Source organism: Narcine bancroftii, chromosome 1 (genome assembly GCF_036971445.1).
Source record: "Narcine bancroftii isolate sNarBan1 chromosome 1, sNarBan1.hap1, whole genome shotgun sequence".
NCBI lineage: Eukaryota > Metazoa > Chordata > Chondrichthyes > Torpediniformes > Narcinidae > Narcine > Narcine bancroftii.
Genome location: NC_091469.1, coordinates 43494937 through 43517920, shown reverse-complemented (window position 1 = coordinate 43517920; position 22984 = coordinate 43494937). Strand labels below are relative to the sequence as shown.

At 41.1% G+C, this 22984-nt stretch overlaps 1 protein-coding gene across 5 annotated transcripts in view; it reads left to right on the top strand.

Moving 5' to 3' along the window:
* The window catches only part of LOC138757589 (methylcytosine dioxygenase TET2-like), a 177706-nt gene that overhangs the window by 43590 nt on the left and 111132 nt on the right, over positions 1 to 22984 (top strand). The gene's annotated exons all lie outside the window — the stretch shown is intronic.

The following is a 22984-nucleotide window of genomic DNA, read 5'->3' as shown; positions in this document are numbered from 1 at the left end:
CTGGTGGCGGCCAGGTATTCCCCGGAGATGACCAGGGGTGCTCCATGCAACATTTCCGCTGCCGAGGTGTTGAAGTCCTCCTTGGGTGTGGTGCGTATTCCCAGGAGGACCCACAGCAATTTGTCAAAACGGTTGGGTCCTTTGAGTTGGGTCATCAGCGCTGCTTTGAGGTGCCTGTGGAACCTCTCCTTTTTACTTTCTACCTGGTTTTGCACGAAGGTGAGGCTCTTCTGGTATGACCTCTGTGATATCCTAACTAAGATCACTGGAGTCACCTAACTAATCCTCAAATTAAATTCACAGAAATTGTCTTGTGTGTGGCCAGGAAATGCATAGCAGTGACATGGAAGTCTGACTCCCATCTAACCGGGCTACTCATGGATAGGTGGTCTTCAGAGATGAATAGTTGCATCCCACTTGGAAAGGTTACATACAATCTCAGGAAGGGATATAATGCCTTCCTAAAAATCTGGAACCCTTATTTAGACCGTATAGGTACCTCACTGGTTCCAATATAGAGCTACAATTGCTACTGGCTACCCAATAAACCTCTGCCAAGAATTTAACGACGCGGTATTATCGTGTCTCCATATGTTTTATTGTATGCACTGGTATGATTTTTTCCTTCATTCTTTCTCTTTAATGAGACGTATGGAGGAGAAAGGGTAGAGGAAGGGTTTTTCTTGATGTTTTGCATTTGCAATAATTATTAATTGTTAAATAAATTAAAATGATAAATAAAACATTACAAAAAATGTAAACTTGTGCTTTACATTTTTAAGTGAATTTCATTAAGACCACTTTAATTTTATGTTCAGAAGTTTCAAAAAGTTTTAAAAGTATTATTACGAGCTCTTGTTTTAGTAAAACGGGATTGTCACTGTAAAGGATAGTATAGACAGGAGGGATGAATGGTCACAACACAAGTCACAGCCCAGCAATAATTTGATACTTTGGAAGAACTGAGGGAAGGCTTGTCACAGTCTGTTCCAGAATTCGATACATTTGTAATGACATTGTGATTTTTGCAAGGGAGAACCAGGCCTTTTGAAATAGCTCTTGTGACCAACCATTTCTGTGGAATTCAGAGCAAAGCATGCTCTGGATTGACCTGTGCTAGCATGGTCTTTTTGGGAAGCAAAGTGCTTAATTTTGATTGTGACTAATGGTGGAAGTCACTTGGAGAGACCGGTCGGTGCAGGGGAAGCTTCATGGAGGCCGGGCATATAACAATTACAGCACGGAAACAGGCCCTTCTAGTCCGCACTGATCTAAATACCCTCCCCATCTTCCTCCATCCCCCTCCCATGACAAAATTTACCCTGCCTCCACCACCTTTCACGGAAGCCAATTCCACACAGTAACTACTCTCTGAGTTAAGAAGTTCCCCCTCGTTACTCCTAAACCTTTGCCTGTCAACTCTCAACCCATAACCTCTTGACCTCTCCTACTCTCATTGGGAAAAGCCTTTCCACATCAACTATCTATCCCTCTCATTATCTTAAACACCTCTATCAAATCCTCTCTCAGCCTTCTACGTTCCAAGGAATAAAGACCTAATTTGCTCAGTCTTTCCTTGTATTCCAGATGCTGAAACTCAGACAACAGTTTTGTAAATCTTCTCTGCACTCTCTCTTTATCTTGTTAATATCCTTCCTATAAATCGGAGACCAGAACTGCACACAGTACTCTAAATTTGGCCTCACCAATGTCTTGTACAGTTTCATCATTACTTCCCAACTCCTATATTCTATGCACTGATTTATATAGGCAAGCATACTAAAGGCCTTCTTCACCACCCTATCTACTTGCGCTCCTACCTTCAGGGAACAATGCACTGTTATTCCTAGATCTTTCTGCTCTCCCATTTACCACACATGTCTTGCTTTGATTATACTTTCCAAAATGAAACACCTCACACTTATCAGCATTAAAATCCATCTGCCATCTTTCTGCCCACTTCTCTAAGTAGTTTAAATCCCTCTGCAATCTTTGAAAACCCTCTTCATCATCCACAATTCTCCCTATTTTAGTATCCTCTGCATACTTACTAATCCAATTTACCGCCCCATCCTCCAGATCATTAACATATATGACAAACAGCAATGGTCCCAATACCGAACCCTGAGGTACACCGCTTGTCACTGGCCTCCATCCTGACAAACAATTATTGACTACTACTCTCTGGCACCTTCTTTCCAGCCACTGTTGAATCCATTTGACTATCTCCAAATTAATACCCAAGGACCTAGCCTTCCTAACTAACTAACTGCGGAACTTATCGAAGGCCTTTCTGAAGTCCATATAGACAACATCCACTGCTCTACCCTCATCAACATTCCTAGTTACCTTTTCAAAAAATTCAACAAGATTGGTCAAACACAACCTTCCACGCACAAATCCATGTTGAGTGTCCCTGATCAGACCCTGTCCCTCCATACTATCTCTCAGAATGCTTCCCATCAATTTACCTACCACAGATGTCAAACTTACTAGCCCATCATTGCTAGGCTTGCTCCTCGAACCCTTTTTAAACAAAAGAACCACATGTGCAACATGCCAATCCTCTGGCACTATACCCGACTCTCTTCTTTGGCTTGGCTTCGCGGACGAAGATTTATGGAGGGGGTAAATGTCCACGTCAGCTGCAGGCTCGTTTGTGGCTGACAAGTCCGATGCAGGACAGGCAGACACGGTTGCAGCGGTTGCAGGGGAAAATTGGTGGGTTGGGTGTTGGGTTTTTCCTCCTTTGTCTTTTGTCAGTGAGGTGGGCTCTGCGGTCTTCTTTAAAGGAGGTTGCTGCCCGCCGAACTGTGAGGCGCCAAGATGTACGGTTTGAGGCGATATCAGCCCACTGGCGGTGGTCAATGTGGCAGGCTCTAATGACATTTGAAAAATCACTGCCAGAGCCTCCGCTATTTCCTCACTAACTTCTCTCAAGGTCCTGGGGAAAATCCTGTCAGGATCTGGAAACTTATCTACCTTTATATGTTTCAAAAGCTCCAGTACTATCTCTTTCTTAAACACTATAATCTTAAACACTATAATCTCCATATATACCCCCTTTGCTTCCTTTACCCTGCACAGTTCAATATCCTTCTTCTCAGTAAATACTGAGGAAAAGAAATCGTTCAAGACTTCCCCCATCTCTTTTGGCTCCACACACATTTGTCCTTTCTGATTTTCTATTGGACCAATTTTATCTCTCACTTTCCTTTTGCTATTTACATATTTGTAGAAACCCTTTGGATTTATTTTCACCCTGCTTGCTATAGCCACTTCATACCTTCTTTTAGCTTTTCTAATTTCTTTCTCAAGATTCTTTTTACATTTAATATAGTAGCCAAACATCTCCTTTATCCCGTTTCTTATATTTATTGTAGTACTCCCTCTTTTTTCAAACTAAGTTTCCAATATCCCTTGAGAACCATGGCTCTCTCAAACTTTTGACCTGACCTTTCAACCTAACACATATATAAAGATTTTGTACTCTTAAAACCTCTCCTTTAAAAGACCCTCCATTTCTCTATTACATCCTTCCCAGAAAACAAATTGTCCCAATCCACCCCTTGTAAATCCTTTCGCGTCTCCTCAAACCTAGCTTTTCCCCACTCAAAAACCTCAACTCTAGGCCCAGACCTATCCTTTTCCATAATTACCTTGAAGCTAATGGCACTGTGATCACTGGACCCGAAGTGCTCCCCAACACATACCTCTGTCACCTAACCCATCTCATTCCCCAACAGTAAATCCAACACAGCTCTCTCTCTAGTTGGTACCTCCACGTATTGATGCAAAAAGCTATCCTGCACACATTTTACAAACTCCAACCCATCCAGCCCTTTCACGGAATGGGTTTCCCAATCAATATTTGAAAAATTAAAATCCCCCACAATCACTACCCTGTGCTTATTACAAATATGTGCTATCTCCAGTTTGAGTCTTGCCTACAAAAGGACCAGGAGTGCTGAAACCACAGCATGTGTGGATAGAAATTTCTTCAAAGCCACAGCTCCGATCTTCCCATCAGTTCAACATTAGTTCTTGGCATTAAATTTCAAAGGCCTACGCTACCACAATGAATTTAAAAGACTGAAGTTTGAAGAAACTTTGAAGATTTTGGCCAGGACTGTAAAGGTTTACACACACACACACACACACACGATATAAAATTAGTGGTTTAAAATTAAACACTATCTGGTTCATCGCCTATTGCTGCTCGTTACACGTGGTTCATAACCCTTGTTATTTCGGTGAAGAAAGCAATTCAAGGCCATTTATTCAAGGAACAATTTCTTTTGGGGGGGAAATACTGGGCTAAATATTCATGTAAACTTACAAGACCTTTGTGATGTGAGAACAGACCTTCAAGCGTTAGTTCAATATTCTGTCACTAACTGAGATTGAACAATACTTGCAGTGCATTGAATCTAGTCTGGTCATCAAAACTGCATGAAGGTGTATATCTTTGCTTCTGTGTGCACATGCATTTATATGGATGATTATTTTGATGTAACTCTATTTGCATATCTGTTTATGGATGACTGTGTAAGTGCAAGATCACACTGCGATCTGCTGGTGTTGTGGTGAGTTTGTATTTTAATATGCTTTCTCTCTGGATTTGTCTGATCATGTGTATGTGTATATCATTGTGTTTGTGCTGTGGTACCTGTGTGTGGAATTGTATTTTTCTCTCTGTCCATTTGTCACAGTGTCTTATTATAATCACCTCCTCTTTACTGACCATCAATACAAGGGCATCTCAAGGCTGTGTGCGAAGTTCCCTCTTCTAGTCCCTCTACACTCTCCGTTCTATAGCCAACTTTGGCTCCAATGCAAGATATAAGTTTGTTGTTTGCTGGCCGGGTAACGGGTAATATTGTGTAATTTTTGTACTAACTGCAACTTTGAATATTTCTTTCTCCATCCTTTTATATTTATTATCTCTATCTGTTTTGGCATATTGTGGTAATTCAATATGTACTAGTGTTGGTGTAACTGGAGCAAGTAAGAATTTTGGTGCATCTCTACATTGTACTTGTGTATATGACAATTCTCATACATTATATTTGTGTGTATGTACATATTTATTTTGGTGTTTGTATATGTACATGATTGCATATGTGTATGCTGGTCCTTGTTTTCATCTGAGTGTAAGCATATGTGTGCAGTACCTGCATGTCTGTGGACAAATATCTTAGTGCAACTGACCATGTGCAAAAGCTTATCTCTTGTGATCGTACAGTGTATTTGTTGTATGCCTTGTGTAGGTGTGATGTCTGCATTGAATCTTTTTCTTCCTGAATAGCATAATGTTTTGTTTTCAGCTTGTTTCCAAATATGTCTTGATGATTATTTGTGTGCACACATGCATGCCTGCCTTTGTGCATGTGTGTTTGTGACTGGTTTTATGTCTGTAATACAAGTTTATTTGGATGTTTGCGCATGCACATGCGTAGCACAAGGGTAGAGTTACATGTGGCATTCTGTGAATTATCCTCAGATGATCCCTGCACCCAAATGGTATAAATTGGAAATAATATGAAACCTTTTTCTCACTGGGTTTTCACTGCAGTATTTTTGTGACCTTATTTTACTTTCCATAAGAGCAGTTCAAAAAAGGATAATTTCTTCAAGTATGAAATCTCTGTTAACTCTGGGTTGTAACCCAATTATACTGGAATTTAAGCAAACAGCGTATGCACATCGACAGCTGCTCGTTGCATTGAAAGCATAAAATGAAAATACCATGCATTAATGTGAAAGCAGAACTTTCCGTCTGAGGAAATACTGCAGTACACAAGGTTGCTCTTTATAGTCGAGCACATGGATTTTCATCAACAATACGCTCTGCTGTATTTAACAAATGTATTACTTTTTGATAATTTGTTATCCAAGTACAGATCTGTGAATACAACACTGAACCAGTAGTAGGTTACACCACCCCTCAAACCTTTCATGAATTACTAGGGAAGAGGTGTACATGACATTGGAAGGCTTTAAAGATGGGCCTATCCCAGGGCCTGATCATGTGCATCTTCAGATCTTGTGGGGAAACTAGGGAAGAAATTGCAGAGGCCCTTGCAGAGGTATTTGCATTATCTTTGGCCAAAGGTGAAGTCCTGGAAGACTATAGAGTGGCTAATGTCTGGTTATTTAAAAAGGGCAGCAACAACAAGCCAGGCAACTGCAGGCTGGTGAGCTTAACGTTAGTTGTTGGAATGAGGGTAAGATGGTGGATGTCTTTTATATGGACTTCAGCTAGGCCTTTGACAAGATCCCACATGGCAGTCTAGTCTAGAGAGTTAGATCACAAAGTAACCATGGTGAGCTGGGAATTTAGATTCAAAACTGGCTGGTGGAAGGAGGCAGAAGATTGTTTTATCAGATTGGAGTCTGGTGACCAGTAGTGTGCCATAGGAATTGGTGCTGGGACCAATCTTTGCCATCTGTATTAGCAATTTGATGTCAATATAATTAATGTGGTTAGTAAATTTGCAAATGATTCCAAAATTGGTGGTGTAGATAGTGAGGAAGAATACCTGTCAGTTGAGAAAATAGGCCAAGCGGTGGGAAATAGAATTTAACTTTCAAAGTATGCAGGGTTGGACTTTAGTAAGTCAAACCAGTGCAGTACTTGCACAGTAAATGGTACAGCACTGGACAGTGTTTATAGAATAGAAACCAATGGGTAGAGGTGCATGTGACAGCTCAGGTGGATGGTGGAGGTGAAGAAAGCATATGGAATGTTTGCCTTCATTGGACAGGGGATTAAGCCCAAAATTTAGGACATCATGATACAGGGGCACTGGTTCATCCACATTTGAAATACATGTGCATTTCTGGTCACCCCACTATAAAGAAGGGACTGAAAGGGTAGAGTTATTGGCAAAGGATGAATTGGCTGGGTTTTTGTGGTGTGAAGGAGGCTGCAGAGTGATCATATGGAGGGATATAAGACTATAAGTGGCATAAATAAAAGGCCTCCCCCACCCCCCACCAGTTCTGCTGCCTGAAAGGGACCCCACCCCCGGCCCTGCTGCATATTTATGAAGGCCGGCACATGGCACTAGTCGCCCGCCTCCATCAGAATCAGAGGTGCTATGAGGCACCTCTGGATATGAATAGCCCCTTTCAGGTGGACCAGGTAATGCTGCAGCAGCCTTTTAGGGATGCCACCTGAAAGGTGAGTTAGCAGTTTTAAATCCACTCCTGTTGCTGCCCTCAAGGAGGAGGGTTCACCTAAAAGGGCCTACATCAACACAACGCCATCATGGGCATTAATCTTCACTCCATTAAGGACATCTATAAGAGGCAGTGTCTCAAGAAAGTAGCCACATCATCAAGGACCCTCATCATCCAGGTCATGCCCTCTTCACATTGCCTGAACACAAATACCTGACTACAAAAATTTGCTTCTTCTTTTTGGCCATCAGATTTCTGAATGGACAATGAATCACAGACACTACCTCACTATTTTTCTTTTTTTGCACTAATTTATTTAATTAAAAAAATGTAATTTATAGCAAATTTTGCACAATAATCCTTACGGCCATCGACGAGTACTCCCGCTTCCCGTTCGCTGTGCCCTGCCCAGACACCACTGCCACCTCAGTGATAAAGGCCCTTCACAGTATTTTCGCCATTTTCGGGTACCCCAATTCCATCCACAGTGATAGGGGGTCCTCATTCATGAGCGCAGAGCTGCAACAGTACCTTCTGGAGTGTGGTATCACTTCAAGCAGGACCACGAGCTATAACCCACGTGGTAACGGCCAGGTCGAGAGGGAGAATGCCACCATATGGAGAGTGGTTACACTGGCTCTCCGGTCTAAAGGTCTCCTCACCTCTCACTGGCAGGAGGTTCTCACTAGTGCCTTACATTCCATCCGCTCCCTCCTATGTACAAATGCCACCCCCCACGAAAGGATGTTCCTTTTCCCGAGGAAATCCGAATCAGGAACCACTGTATCGGCATGGCTCACCGTCCCTGGCCCCATCCTTTTGCGACGCCACATCCGGCACTCAAAGAACGACCCCTTGGTTGACCAAGTGACTCTACTCCATGCGAACCCGCATTACGCCTACGTTGAGTTCCCAGATTGGCGGGAGGACACTGTTTCGGTGCGGGACCTAGCTCAGGACGTGGTAGACCCAGCAAACCCCCCAACCCAACCTTCCCCAACTCTTTATTCCCTAGGCCCCGTGCCGCAACAGAAGGAGCAACAGCTCCCCAACAACCCGGGCCACCCTGCCGACAACACGACTGGGGAATTTTGTCTACAACAAAGCAATGAATTTTGTGACACATGTTCATGACAATAAATTGTAATTCCTATTTCGCAAGTTAAACAATTCTGAAACTAGAGAATATTTAAGGCAAGAGTGGAGAAATTTAAGAGCAACCTGAGGGGAAACTTATTTATGCTACATATCTGAAATGTCTCCTCTTCATTGATCATCAACACAGGCGCACCCCAAGGATGTGTGCTTAGCCCACTGTTCTACTTGTTATACAGCCATGACTGTGTGGCCAGGCACAATTCCAATGTCATCTAGAAGTTTGCCGATGAAACCAAAGTTGTTGGCAGAATCACAACGGCATTGAAGAAGCGAACAGGAGGGAGATAGATCAGCTCATTGAATGGCATAATGACAACAACCTTGCACTCAACGTCAGCAAAACCAAGGAGATGACTGTATTTCAGGAGGAAGTCAGGGGAACATGACCCAGTCCTCAGCAAGGGTTCAGTAGTGGAGAGGGGTCAAGAACTTTAAATTCTTGGGTGTCAACATCTCTGAAGATTTGTCTTGGAGTTTCAATGTTGATGCAATCATAAAGAAGGCTTGTGAGGTGTCTGAGTAGATTCGATATGTCACCGAAGACTCGTAAATATCTACAGGTGTAATGTGGAGAGCATTCTGGCTGGCTGCATCATTGCTTGGTATGGAGGCATCAAATCTTAATACAAGAATCAACTCCAGTGGGTTGTTAACTCGGCCTGTGATATCTCAGGTTTCAGACTTCACTCCTTCGAGGACATCAACATGAGGCGGTGTCTTTGGGGGGAAAAAAAGCAGCCTCTATCCTCAAAGACCCACCACCCAGGCCACGCCCTCTTTACTCATTGACCATCAGCAAAAAGGTACAGGAGCCCAAAGACAAGCACTCAGCGGCACAAGGACAGCTCCTTCCCTGCTGCCATCAGATTCCTGAATAATCAATGAACCAAAGACAATGCCTTGCTTAATTTTTTTAAATAATGTTCTAAGATGGTTATAATATGAATGTTTGCTCTATGACGCTGCTACAAAACACCGAATTTCATGACTTGTTCATGACAATAAATTCTGAATTTTCTGAAACAAGCTATCAGAAGTGGGTACAATTACAACTTTCAAAAGATGTTTGGAGAGAATGATTTAGAAGAATATGGACCAAATGCAGGCAAATGAACTGGTCCAGAGGCAACTTGATCAGTATGATGAGTCAGGCTGAAGCTGTTTCGTGTTTAATAACTCTTTGATTCTATGGTTCAAAGCGCACTACACCATTCAGTTTTAATCTTTGCTCTGTGTAGCTTGATAGACTTTACCACAGAAAAATCTATCAATCATTATTTTGATTACACAAATTATCCACGCATCAATGTCTTTTTGTGGCAGAGAATTCCAACCCCTTGCTGCTGTTCATGTTCAACTTGATTTCCCTCAAGACACAGAAATGGTCAAGGAACTCAGTCAGTCTTGCAGTGTCCATAGGAGGTAAAAGTATGTTATTAATGTTTCAGCCCAGAGCTCTTCCTCAAGGTAATGATTTCTCTTCTAGTTTTGCTCTCATATTGAAAGCACATTCTCTGCTTCATTATTTCCCACCAGAAGAATTTGGCATTATTATTTAAAGAAACCATCAAATAATGTCAATGATTAAGTTGGATTATTCATAAATCTTCTCAAAGCAATAAATAGATTACATATACATTGCAGGTCACCTTCACACCAGCGAGAGAATTGGAAGAAGGGGGCTGTTTTTCTGCTTTTGTATGTACAGTACTGGGATTGGGAGTATGGAGTCCCTTCACCATTCCTTCTAACCCTTCACTATGTTCCCTTTGAATTTCATGCAGTAATTAATCATGGGGCTCAAGGTCTACCACAACACAACACACTCTGACCATTTAATTGTCTGCCCCCTGCTGTGACAATGGTCACTTGTCAAAAAGGTACTTGTGCAATTTTCTAATTCATCTCTCTCTCTCTTTCTCTCTCTTTCTCTCTCTTTCTCTCTCTTTCTCTCTCTTTCTCTCTCTTTCTCTCTCTTTCTCTCTCTTTCTCTCTCTTTCTCTCTCTCTCTCTTCCCCCCCCCACCCTTTTTGTGTTTGTAGTACAAGAACCAATAACCAATGTTATTTTAGTGAAGGAAATGCTAATGCTAGGATGGTAGTTAAAAAAAATCAAAAGTGCTGCAGGATATCAGGTCTCGTGCATGGGGCAACCATTGCTTAAGGTGTGATGCACGGCTGGCAGAGTTACTGTAGAATGAGATATTCTGCTCTCACAGCTGAATGGAAAGATCAAACTATTATTTAAAGAAGAGCAAATGATGTGTTTTGGCCAAGACTTAATCTTCATTCCATCCATGAAACAGATGATCTGGTAATTTTCTTCACTTGAATGGTTGGGAGTTTAGTGTGTGCAAACCTGCTTCCATGATTAACAGGCTTGCAGATGTAACTGCAATTCAAAAATAGTGCATTCATCCGAAACCAGAATGTTGAAAGACAGAGTCCAATGGTTGGAGAGTCTAGGACAAGAGGGCACGACTTCAGGATTGATGGGTGTCCACTTAGAACAGAGATGTGGAGGAATTTCTTAGCCATAGGGTAGTGAATCTGTGGAATTTGTTGCCACAGGTGGTTGTGGAGGCCAAGTCATTGGATGCATTTATAGATTGTTGATTAGCCAGGGCATCAAGTGTTATGGGGAGAAAGCCTGGCTGTGGGAAAATGAATCAGCTCATGATTGAATGGTGGGGCAGACTCCATGAACTGAATAGCAATTTTTGCTTATGGTCTTAGAGGGCATAGATTTAAGGTGAGAGGGGAAAGATTCAAAAGGGACCCGAGCGATGCCTTCTCTCAGAGGGTTGTGGGTATATGGAATGAGCTGCCAGAAAAAGTGGGAGAGGCAGCAGGGGCAATTAGGTTTTAAAGGAATTTAGACAGGAACATGGATAGGAAAGGTTGAGAAGGGGTATGAGCTGACTGCAAACAAATGACTTGGTTGGCATGGACACGTTGGGCCAAAGGGCCTCTCTCTTTACATGAGGTAGAACTCAAATCTCCTAAAACAAATGGAAAGTTCATGAAATAGGATTTTATGGATGCAAATCCTTTCTTGAATTATGTTTTTTCTCCCTCTTGCAAAGATCCATGTGGAATGAGGAGAGTGTTATGGATTTTCAGAATAATAACTAAACTTCTTGGATTGACCATAGTCTCTGAATTTCTGGTGCACTTGAGAGTTTGACCAGATTATGTGCTTAAATATTGGTGCATGTAGAATTCAAAATAACCAAATTTGGGTTTTTTCCTTTTGTAAAAATTGATATTTTTTCCATATCTACCACTGGATGTAAACAAGAGTATTTTGTTGTCAGCTTCCCAAGTGTGATTGGAACTAATTGTATCATTAGATGTAATGAGAAGTGATGTTTAGCTTAGACCAGTAGTACCTGCCATAAGCTGGGGAAATAAGTTTAAAAAAAAATAAAAACCACCCCCACCCCCTCCAGTATTTGAATAGATCACTCCCTAAGATCGTATTGGAACTGAAGAGAGAGAGAGAGAGAGAGAGAGAGTGCAGCAATGCTCATGTTACCTGAATTGCATCCATTCAACAGGTAGCAAGCAATCAAAATTCATGATAGAGCTCATCCATAGTGTGGTAATTCTGCAGAGAATATTTGTAACGGCTCAGACGATGATGTCTGAGAAAGTGGCCTTACAGAACCTCCAAGGATTCAAGTTAATATTTAAGAGATTTTGGAAGGTTAAAAGGTTTAATAGTTGAGAGACAAGTCAGCACAGAGATAACTGCGGATAACTTCAACTAGCCAATTCTGGTTGACCAGATTCTGGTCAGGCTCAGTCCAAATATTGAGGGATTCCAAGTTTTTTTTAAGCAGAGCATTGGTGCAAATTTACAGTGCAGTATCAAGACAGAAGGTTCTAATTTAAGTGTACAGCACTCAAGTTACTCATCCTTTGTTATCTCAAGTGTAGGGAGACATTTCAGTGGGTGTAACCAGCTGTGACATGAAAGTCCAATCCTCTCCAAATCCTGGCATGGAGCTTGTAGCCTGGAATGTGCTTGCACTATTATTATTCATTATGCAGGACTGCCAGCAGTTCTTTATCAGTCAAAGTGCATTAGTAGGGATTCCCTGGCTGATGCTTAATTGCCTTACACTGGAACTTGGTCAAAAGATGGGTAGATTTCATCATCACTGACAACATGCTGAACAAGTCACAGTTAAGTGAAGATTCTCCATTAGTTCTTTAAACAATACAGTTATACCTTACCCAATCACTGCAACCAACACAGCCACACCTTCACGTGCAGTTAAATCGCGTGAAAACCCAAACATTTACACTGATATAGTTTGATGTTCATTTTTTGTGAATATGGAAAGCTGAGAACCCATAACTTGTTTAACCTGTTTAACATTTTTAATTTATTTTTAAAATTTGGACATCACTGTAACAGGCCATTTTGGCCCATGAGTCCATGCTGCCTAATTTACACCCCCAGTACGTTTTGAACGGTGGGAGGAAACCGGAGCCCCCAGAGAAAACTCATGCAGACACAAACTCCTTACAGACAGTGGCACTCAAACCTCGATCCAGTCCCGATTGCTGGAGCTGTAAAGGTTTTTGCTAATTGCAATGCCAACTGTGCTACCCGTTGGTTGACACAATTTAGTTGTTTATCTTATTTGAGGAGCAAATAGGAATAAGCGTCAAGCTCCTTGAGCCTGCTCCACCTGATATTTAGAAATTTTCCATGACTTAAATCCCACAAAATAATGAACATCTATTCTTCAATCTTCAGTGTTCCAATTGTCATCACAGTGCAGTCATACTTGGCATGGAACAGTGTTTCCTGGGTTCACTCAATGTAATTCTCATTCTGCTTTTCAGATGATGTCAATCTGTTCTTGATTATCTTCTTTATAAAATATTTTTTTAATTTTCAAGTTCCCCAATTTGAACACTGCATCTTTTTGCCAACTGCTAGGGGTGAAGGTAATTTACTTCAGAGGTGACTCATGAGGCTGACGTGGGGACTACCACCTGAGTCCAACAGGGCCAGTTGGTGTGTAGATTTGAAGTAATCTGCTTCTTCTCATTGATGCAGGGCTATTATGCACTCCCAATGCATAAACTTGAGGTTCTCATTGCCATCTGAATGTTCACTCTCCACTCTGAACAGTTAGCTTAAGCCTTTAGCTGCTGCACCATTCTGCATTGGACCTGCTATTAGGATCCCTAAAACTGACGATGTGGAGCCTGACCGTGGTTGTATATAATTTTCTTAAAACGTGTTTGGAAACACACAAGAGATAGGATATGCAGGAATCTGAAGCTAAATATAATCTGATGCAAAAACCCAGCAGGTCAAGCAGCATCATTGGGAGAGAAAGATGATGGGTTTTGGCTGGAAACATCAACCATTCATAGTCTCCCACTGATTATTCTTGACTTGCTTAATTCCTTCAGATTGTGTTTAGAATCCTACATGTTGGTATGCAACATATCACAGATTTTCTGATTACTCTCACTCCATATAGTTCTCCAATAGTTCCGTGTGTATCCGGTATTTAAGTGATATTGAATGTAAAATAATTAAATATCCTACAAAATTATAACAGTAAACAGCGTTAAGTCCAATACTAATGCTATTCGGTCATTAGCTAATAGGTCATGAGTCAGAGTAGGGGAATTCAAGCCATGGTTTAGATTTTAACTAGCATGAGAAGCAAGAGTTTGAAGGATCCTGCATTCAATTTAATTAATGCACTGATGCCCAGGGGAGAAATTAAAGCTCCTTTGTGACAGATAAATTTGTATTTTATATTGTATATGGACATTTTTTAAAGGAGATAAATTGGGGCAGGTTTTCTTTTAGTGTAGGTCACATACAAACACTTCAAAACAGATCTCATTTAAAATACTGAAGCTTTGCTCAAGCCAGACAGGATGGCTCTGAGTGCCTTTGCAAAAGTTTTGGGCAGTGCCTATAGAGACTTCACTAATGGATTGTTGTTTTGAAAAGCAACAGATGAAAGATCTCGGAGGATTAGGTCTGGAGCAGCAGGCTGCCTGAGTGCAGTTTGCTGTTCTAAGAGAGTCATGTGGTTTTGCAAGCAGAAAGAGTAAAACAGGCTTTTCTCTGTGTGTGTGAGAGAGAAAATTCAGTTCTGCAATTCTACACTTCAGCAGCAGCAACTGGGACTGGAACAGGACAAGCTGGCGAGCTTGTGGAAAAATCCCATTTTGAAGACTGGTTGAGTTCTTAGTTCAGCCTGGTCAAAGCCCTTGTGGTCCATACAAGAGGAGAGGACTGGCTGCCTAATATTTCACTTGAAATAAGAGAAACAAAAAAAGGAACTCTGTGATGACCTGAAAGAAAGAGGTTATCATCTAGAAAACCCTGAGGGGGCAAGTTTCTTCAGCAAGACACTTGCTGATTAAAAGGAATTTGTTGTGGGTGTCCAACGAGCAACAAATCTCTCTCTGAAAACTGACAAGAACCTTCCTGAGTGGTAACCATTTACCTTTCAAGCACCAAAGCCTGGTGAAATTCATAAATGTTAAATTCTGTGCACAGAATAAGAATTGCCTGCAACCAGTGAACTTGGAGGAGTGAGAAGTGAGATTGGACTGTGAATCAAAGAACTTTTCTGAACTTGTACACACATTACGTACACGAGCACCTAGAATTAGAAGGGGTTTAAGTTAGGTTGTTAAGTTAAAGTTTGATATTGTTTTCGTGTTTAAAGATGATTTAAAGCAACTTTTGTTTAAGTAACCATTTGTCTTGGTGAATTTCTGTTGCTGCTGGGTTATGAGGTCCTCTGGGCTCATAACACCTTTCTTAAATTAATAAAGAACTTGAGATGAGTGTTTATTGTCAAAAACATAGGTACAGTGTAATGCATCAAAATTCTTTCTTGCTACAGTTACACTTGTACCAACTATAATAGTGTAACTTAAATGACCACAATATGCCAAATAGAAAAAGAAATGAGGAACATGAAAGGATAGATAAATAAATATTCACAATTAGAAACATAGAAGATAGGAGCAGGAGTAGGTCATTCGACCCTTCGAGCCTGCTCCGCCATTCAACGAGATCATGGCTGATCTTAAAGTTCAGTACCCCGTCCCTGCCTTCTCTCCGTAACCTTTAATACCCTTATACTGAAGAAATAGATCTAATTCCCTCTTAAATATATTTAATGAACCTGCCTCTACTGCCCTCTGTGGCAATGAATTCTACAGATTCACCACCCTCTGGGTAAAGAAATTCCTCCTCATCTCGGTCCTAAATGGTTTGCCTATTATCCTCAAACCATGGCCCCGGGTTCTGGATTTTCCCATCATTGGAAACATCCCATCTGCATCCATTCTGTCCAGTCCTGCCAGAATTTTATATGTCTCTATGAGATCCCCTCTCAATCTTCTAAACTCCAGCGAGTACAATCCCAATTTGCGCAAACTTTCCTCATAAGTCATTCCTGCCATTCCACGTATCAGCCTGGTGAATTGCCTCTGCACTCCTTCCATTGCAAGAACATCCTTCCTTAGATAAGGTGACCAAAACTGCACACAATACTCCAGGTGAGGTCTCACCAAGGCCCTGTACAGCTGCAGTAAGGTATCCTTGTTCCTATACTCAAACCCTCTTGATATGAAGGCCAACATACCATTTGCCTTTTTAACTGCCTGCTGTATCTGCATGCTCACCTTCAGAGACTGATGTACAAGTACCCCTAGGTCTCTCTGCACTTCCCCAATCTCTTAATCTATTGCCATTCAAATAGTAATCTGCCCTCCGGTTTGTATTACCAAAGTGGATAACCTCACATTTATCCACATTGTAGTGCATTTGCCATGTATCTGCCCAGTCCCTCAATTTATCCAAATCACACTGGAGCTTCCTGACTCCCTCTTCCGTGCACACAACCCCTCCTAGCTTAGTGTCATCTGCAAATTTGGAGATATTACATCCAATCCCCTCATCCAGATCATTAATGTAAATTGTGAACAGCTGGGGTCCCAGTACAGATCCCTGTGGTACCCCACTGGTCACCGCCTGCCACTCAGAAAACGAGCCATTTATCCCAACTCTCTGTCTTCTATCTGCCAGCCAGTTCTCAATCCACATCAATACTTTGCCCTAAATCCCATGAGCCTTGATTTTGGAAGCCAGTCATTTATGCGGGACCTTATCAAAGGCCTTTTGGAAGTCCATGTATACCACATCCACTTGCTTTCCCCCATCTATTTTACCTGACACCATCTCAAAGAATTCCAATAGATTTGTCAAGCACGATTTACCTTTTGTAAATCCATGTTGACTCCGTCCGATCCCTTCTCTGCTAGTCATATGCTCCGCTATTACATCCTTAATAATGGATTCCATAATTTTGCCCACTACTGATGTAAGGCTCACCGGCCGATAATTCCCCGCTTTTTCTCTACCCCCCTTTTTAAATAGTGGGGTAACATTAGCTACCCTCCAATCCATGGGTACTGATCCTGAGTCTATCGAGTTCTGGAAAATAATTCTTAAAGCATCTGCTATCTGAATGGCCACTTCCTTCAGTACCCTAGGATGTAGATTATCAGGCCCTTGGGATTTATCTGCCTTCAATCCCATCAATTTCCCCAAGACCATGTCCTTAGAGATACTGATTTCTTTCAGTTCCTTCCTTGCATTAGTCTCCATGTTGCCCAACATCCTTGGGAGGTTATTTGTATCCTCTCTTGTAAAAACAGAACTAAAGTAAGAATTTAGTTGGTCTGCCATTTCCTTATTCCCCATTATATATTCCCCTGATTCCGACTGCAAAGGACCTACTCTGGATTTCACCAATATTTTCCTCTTGACATATTTATAAAAGCTTTTGCAGTCGGTTTTTATATTTTCCACAAGCTTACTTTCGTAATTTATTTTTGCTCTCTTGATTAATCCCTTTGTCCTCCTTTGGTGCATCTTGAACTGCTCCAAGTCTTCGGTTGCGGTACTTTTTTTGGCCAATTGATATGCTCTCTCTTTGGACCCAATGCTGTCTCTAATTTCCCTTGTTATCCACGGTTGAGTCACCTTTTTTGGTTTATTTTTATGCCAAACCGGTATAAACGATTTTTGCAATTTCTCCATTAGATCTGTGAGTGCTTTCCATTGTCTATCCACAGTCAACTCCCCCATAAACACCACCCAATCAATCTTACTCAAGGCAAGAAATTTTTTTAAAAAGTGTAGACAAGTCTTTTGGTGGTCTCAAAATAACTTATGGTTAGGGTAGAACACGTATAGCCGTTGGAAAATGAACCTAGAGGTTCTGGTCTTCAGCCTCTAAACCTTCATCCTTAAAATAGCAGTGAGAAGAGATTATGATCAGGGTCCTTTATGATGTTGGCTGCCTTCTTGAAGCAGCATCTTGTGTGAATGACTTCAATGGGTGAGAGGTTAGTACCTGTGATGGACCTGGCTAGATAAATAACGTATCAAAACGTACCGGGGGTTATAGCTTAATTGGGTAGCATGGCTTCTTGGGCTGAAGTAGCTTGTTACTGTGCTGTATTTCTAATTTTAAAAACAAAATTAAAATGTAAAATATTTAAATTTAATACACCTGTTGAAGTTTGATAGAGTATCTCACCTCATGTCATATCTTCTCGCACTTAGTCATACAGGATGGAAGGAGGCCCTTCGACTCACCTTGCTTATGCTGACATTACTTCTCAGAGAGCAGAGTAAATGAGGAAAATGTGAGGGGATTTTTTTTTTTTTAACTTTTTTATTTTTCACACCATAAATCACAATAGCCATGATATACACTTTTTCTTTTCCACACATTTACAGTGACTTTTTCTCCCTCCCCCCTCCCTCCTCCCAAGCCACCCCCCCACCCCCCCCTCTCATCCATTTTAGGTATACAATCTAGGTTGCATTAATTCAGTTAGACAATGTTGTCATTCAACAAAAATACACCAGAAATTCTACTGAGTCCATTCTTTTCTTCTCCTTCCATCAACTTAGGTAATGTTTGTTCCCGGTAGGTTTTCGCTATTGTATTTAATGTAAGGCTCCCATACTTGTTCGAATAAATGTGAGGGGATTCTTATAGTGAACTTTAACTTTGAATGTGCCATGAAAGTGCCAATGACCATGATATTTTTGAAGGAAAAATATTGAATCCATTTAAAGCAGTGTAAGATGCAGGGATCCGTACAGATATTTGGGCAGCGTGATTAGTTTGTAGATTCTTCTACTGAAAGTTTTGATTGAATGAGCTTCATATTCATTAAAAAAAAAGTAAGTGCTGTGCCTGTGTATTTGTATGTCCACTGTGTGTTTGTGCGCGCGTGCATGTATATGGAGGTAACTTAGAGAGGCAGTAATCACAGAAGATTAAACGCAGAGAGAATAATGAAGATCAACCAAAGATGGAGTTGTGGATGAGGATACTATAACCTTGACCAAAAAATCATCAATTCTACTGCACAGTCCAGGCTCTTTAACCTTTCACGTGCCGACCTTCTTCCACTGCATTGTATTTTTGCACATCATTGCCAAGGTGGACGCACAGAACGGCTCTATTGATCACTCGATCTAAATCTGCCCTTATCTAAATCTGTTCCAAAAAGCTAGTTTGCGTATTTAAATAATGTTAATCAAGTGCACCACTTATGAAGGAGAATTATGTGCAAGTTATTCTGTAGCACAGACACTCTTAGCGTGGGCGTCAGTTGAATATAGATAGCAGTTTATTGACTGAGGCTGTACAATAAATATTTTCAATTTGCTTTCAATTGTGAGTAACTCTCTGGGCCAAGTCCTCTCTATCCTATAAATAAGCATGGTCCTTTATCAGCAAATGAACACTGCACATAGCACTGTTTTAAAACAGAAGATGTGGCCTCTGGCTGGGATGAAAATGAAGCATTTGGAACCTAAAAAATCTTGTTTTCTAGATTGTCACTGTTGTTGATTATTGATTTGCTGAGTGTGACAGTGTGTAATTGTATCCTTTAAATCATGGATGCTCAACCATCGCCTTTTGCAAAGGAATTGTTTCACTGAACGGAAAGCTCAACCCCAAATTCTAGTTTTGTTTATTTCATACACTCAACTCACCAATACACATGCTTTGGAATTTTCTCTCTCTGAATAATTCCCCACTGATCCACCTCAAATTCCTTCAAGACTTTCTTTGGAACCTGTACCTTTGATCAATATTTTATATACTTTCTTACTATGTCCTTGTCGAGCTAAGTGTGCTTACACTAATGTGAAGTATTTTGGGTCATCAAAATTCCAGTAGAATCTCTCCAACATTGAAGGTTGTAGCTACTTTTGTTGTTCCTTACTTTTGCTGATTTGAATTTCTCTCCCTATCTCTAATTTCTTCATTGATCAACGCATCTCTGAGTCTTCACCAACTTGTCCTTGATATAGACTGGAGCACCTAAGATATGGCGTATATCAAAGATCATGCATGTGAATTGTTACCAAAGCAAAATGGCGTGCTGAAAACTAAATGCACTGAATACTCTGACCATTGCAACCAGTCCAACCTGTGATCTGTGCTAGTTTGGTCAATTTCTGTCAGGTAGATGGCAATTATAAGCTTGTTATGTTTACTCTGAGCACTTTTAAGATGGAAAAAAAGATGAGATTAGCCACATTCCTCTTTCTGACTTGAATCCAAAGGCCTCTGAAGGAGTATATTGTGAACTTTGGTTGCAGGTTCATGCTTGAGTTTTATGTTTCTACCATTGAACTGATTCACTCTTTCAGCTCACACATGGGGCATATTTTTAAAATTCCATCCTCAATATATGGCATTGACAACTGGAAGTGGGTTTGAGACTTCAGGTGCAATGGGCGCTGGCCCTCGCAGTATATTCTCCTGGTAATCCTGCCAACTTCCATGTCTGACTTCCTGCTATGCAAGAGAGTGAAACATGAAAGTATGGCGATGCAGTGATTGAAGTAAAAACATAAAGCTGGAGAAACTTGGGTCATTCAGTGTACTTCATATGGCAAAGATAAAGAAACATAACCACTGTTATGAGCCTGAGTCCTTCAAGGTATGAACAAAATGTAGGCAGGCACCTGGATAAAATGGTGGGGGGAAGAGTTTTGGCCCACTGGCAAGAGGTAATAGGTAGACAAGGGAGGGCAAAAGAGAAAACAAGGGAGAGGGATGTAGAGCGTGTCGAAAGAATCAAAGGCTGGTTGATCCAAACCAAGGCTTTTATTAACTAAAAGACTGGAGCATATCACAAGTAGGTCGACCAGTCCAGAATGACCTGGTCTGGCTAGGAGCAACCCTTTTAAGACCTGCCAGTAGGTGTGGCTCTGCTCTCAGCCAATCACAGTAATCCTATACTACAATCTGTACATATACACATTGGTGATAGAATCTGTACTATCACAAGGGATAACTCTGTGAATGGAGAGCTGGAGGAAAGTAGACAAAGGGAATGGGAAGATAGGGAGATTGGGAAGTGGTCTATCAGAAACCAGAGGTTAATGTTAATGCCATCCAGTTGGAGAGTGCCAATTGTTCCTCCAGTTTATGGCCAGTCAGTGTGGACAGACATGTCAGCATGGGAGCGGGGCTCAGAATTGAAATTCCTCGTTGGTAGATCTTCAGGGTTTTCCATCTGGAACTCGAGAGTAATGGACATTTGTAAGGAATTATTGTCCAATAATCTGAGGAGGAATAAAATGCTGAGAGCAGAAGAAGCAGCTTTTTTGTATATGATGCCTTTTATGAGGCTGTCGTTCTTGATATGTCTGTAAAAGTAGTGACTAATTTCCACACTTCAAATGTAAGTAATATCCAGAAAGACAGCCAAAACAAGGTAGATGTTCCTGATGTTGCTGGGAATTCCAAATGAACAGGAAGTATTATATCAAGACACTTCACAATAACAGCTGCTTGTATTTATTAACTCACTGAAAAAAGAAATCAATAATGATCAACTTTTTCAAAGCAGTGAAGCAATGAATTTTCAGAAATATACACTTACTTTTATGGTCAGATGCTGAGGAGCTCTGAATGTCAAGCAGTGAGCTTCAGTAACAAGGGTTCCATGGCTTATTAACAGTAGCTCAAGGGCATTTCACACCAAATTTGGCTAAGCAGAAAAGGTCATGATAATTATAGTACTACAGATTCTTTAAAATATATGTATTTTAATATACCAAAACCTGGTTGTGACAGCATATCCAATCCACTCTAGTTATAGAGAAGGTAACCAATGTAACACAACTTGCATTTATGGAGAAACATATTCTGGCGGAGAAGAATCTCAGTAATGTGTGACCCAAAATATTGACTAACCCCCTTCTACCCATGGATGCTGCCTGACCTTTGAGTTGCTCCAGCAGCTTATTGTTGCACGACTTGCATTTGTTAAGGGCAGAAGGAATTTTAAAAAACTTTAACATAGAAAATAGGATATAATCAAAGCAATGTTGGAAGAGATTGAGAATAGAGGAGTGAGTGGAACTGCAATAAGCTGTTGGTTTCTTTACAGCCACTCTGATCTGTCTAGTTTTTGAGAACATCTATTGGGGTGTTGACTGCAAGGCACACATTCACAAAGGCATGGAATATTCTCAGATCCTGAGTTCTAGTGCCTGATTGCTTGCTATACAGATCCCAGCACAGACAGCATGAGAGAAATTTAGGTATTCCCTCCAATTTTCTCTAAAGCTTTGTGTCTTTTCCTTGCCTCCTCTTATTGAAAAATAAGAGCCAATGTTTGCCACTCCATAGATTGACAGCAGATTCCTCAGACTTGCATCCTGTCCTCTTCAGATCAATGACAATCCTGAAAAATAAATGCTTCTACCACTTTTCGGTTGGCTAATGTCCAGCTCCTGGATTTATTCATCACTCTGTTTTTGAACAGCATCGAATCATTAACTGCAACTCTTATACCAATGGAGCTCTTCACAGGATTAGGTAGGAGCTCTCAAGTGGCTCCCTGATAGTTTTGTGACTCAAATGGCTAAGGATATTCAATAATATGTGGCGGCGCACATACTCGTGGTGAACCGGCCCCACTTGTACCACTGCGTGGCGGGGCAGCCATGAGAAGATGGCACCGTCGGGGGACCTCCTTGAGTCATGGCTTTAGCCTAGTGCACACCACAAGCAGCCGTGATGACATCACTGCCCACGCAGGGCGGAGCTCACGCTGCCCTTAAAAGGGCGTGCGTGGGATTTGAATAAAATGGTCGTTGAGAACCTCCAACGTGGTGGTCGTCAGTCTCCTACATTGTAGCTGCTGCTACAACTATGTTTTACATTTTACAAAAGAGTACAAATGCATCTTAGAGTGAAGCAGGTGCAATTGAATAAGTTTTTTTTATATCATTTTCATCGATAACATAATCTTTAGCCACTTTTAACTACAAAAGCTAAAACTATGTTTCTTAGTTCTATCTTTTATTTATTTTAACTTTCAAATAGTTCTATTTATTTTCAGTTGTATGATCTGATTTCAAGCTTTTGAAGATTTTCTGTGTGTGAGTGGTTCTTTTTACCTATGCTTGAGGCCTTTGATTTTCCATAGATAAATTCTTCAAGTTTCTGGGAGCCCCAGGGCATTGCAAACAACACAGAACCTAACAAAACAATGATCTGAAGAGTTAAAATTCCAACCTTCTA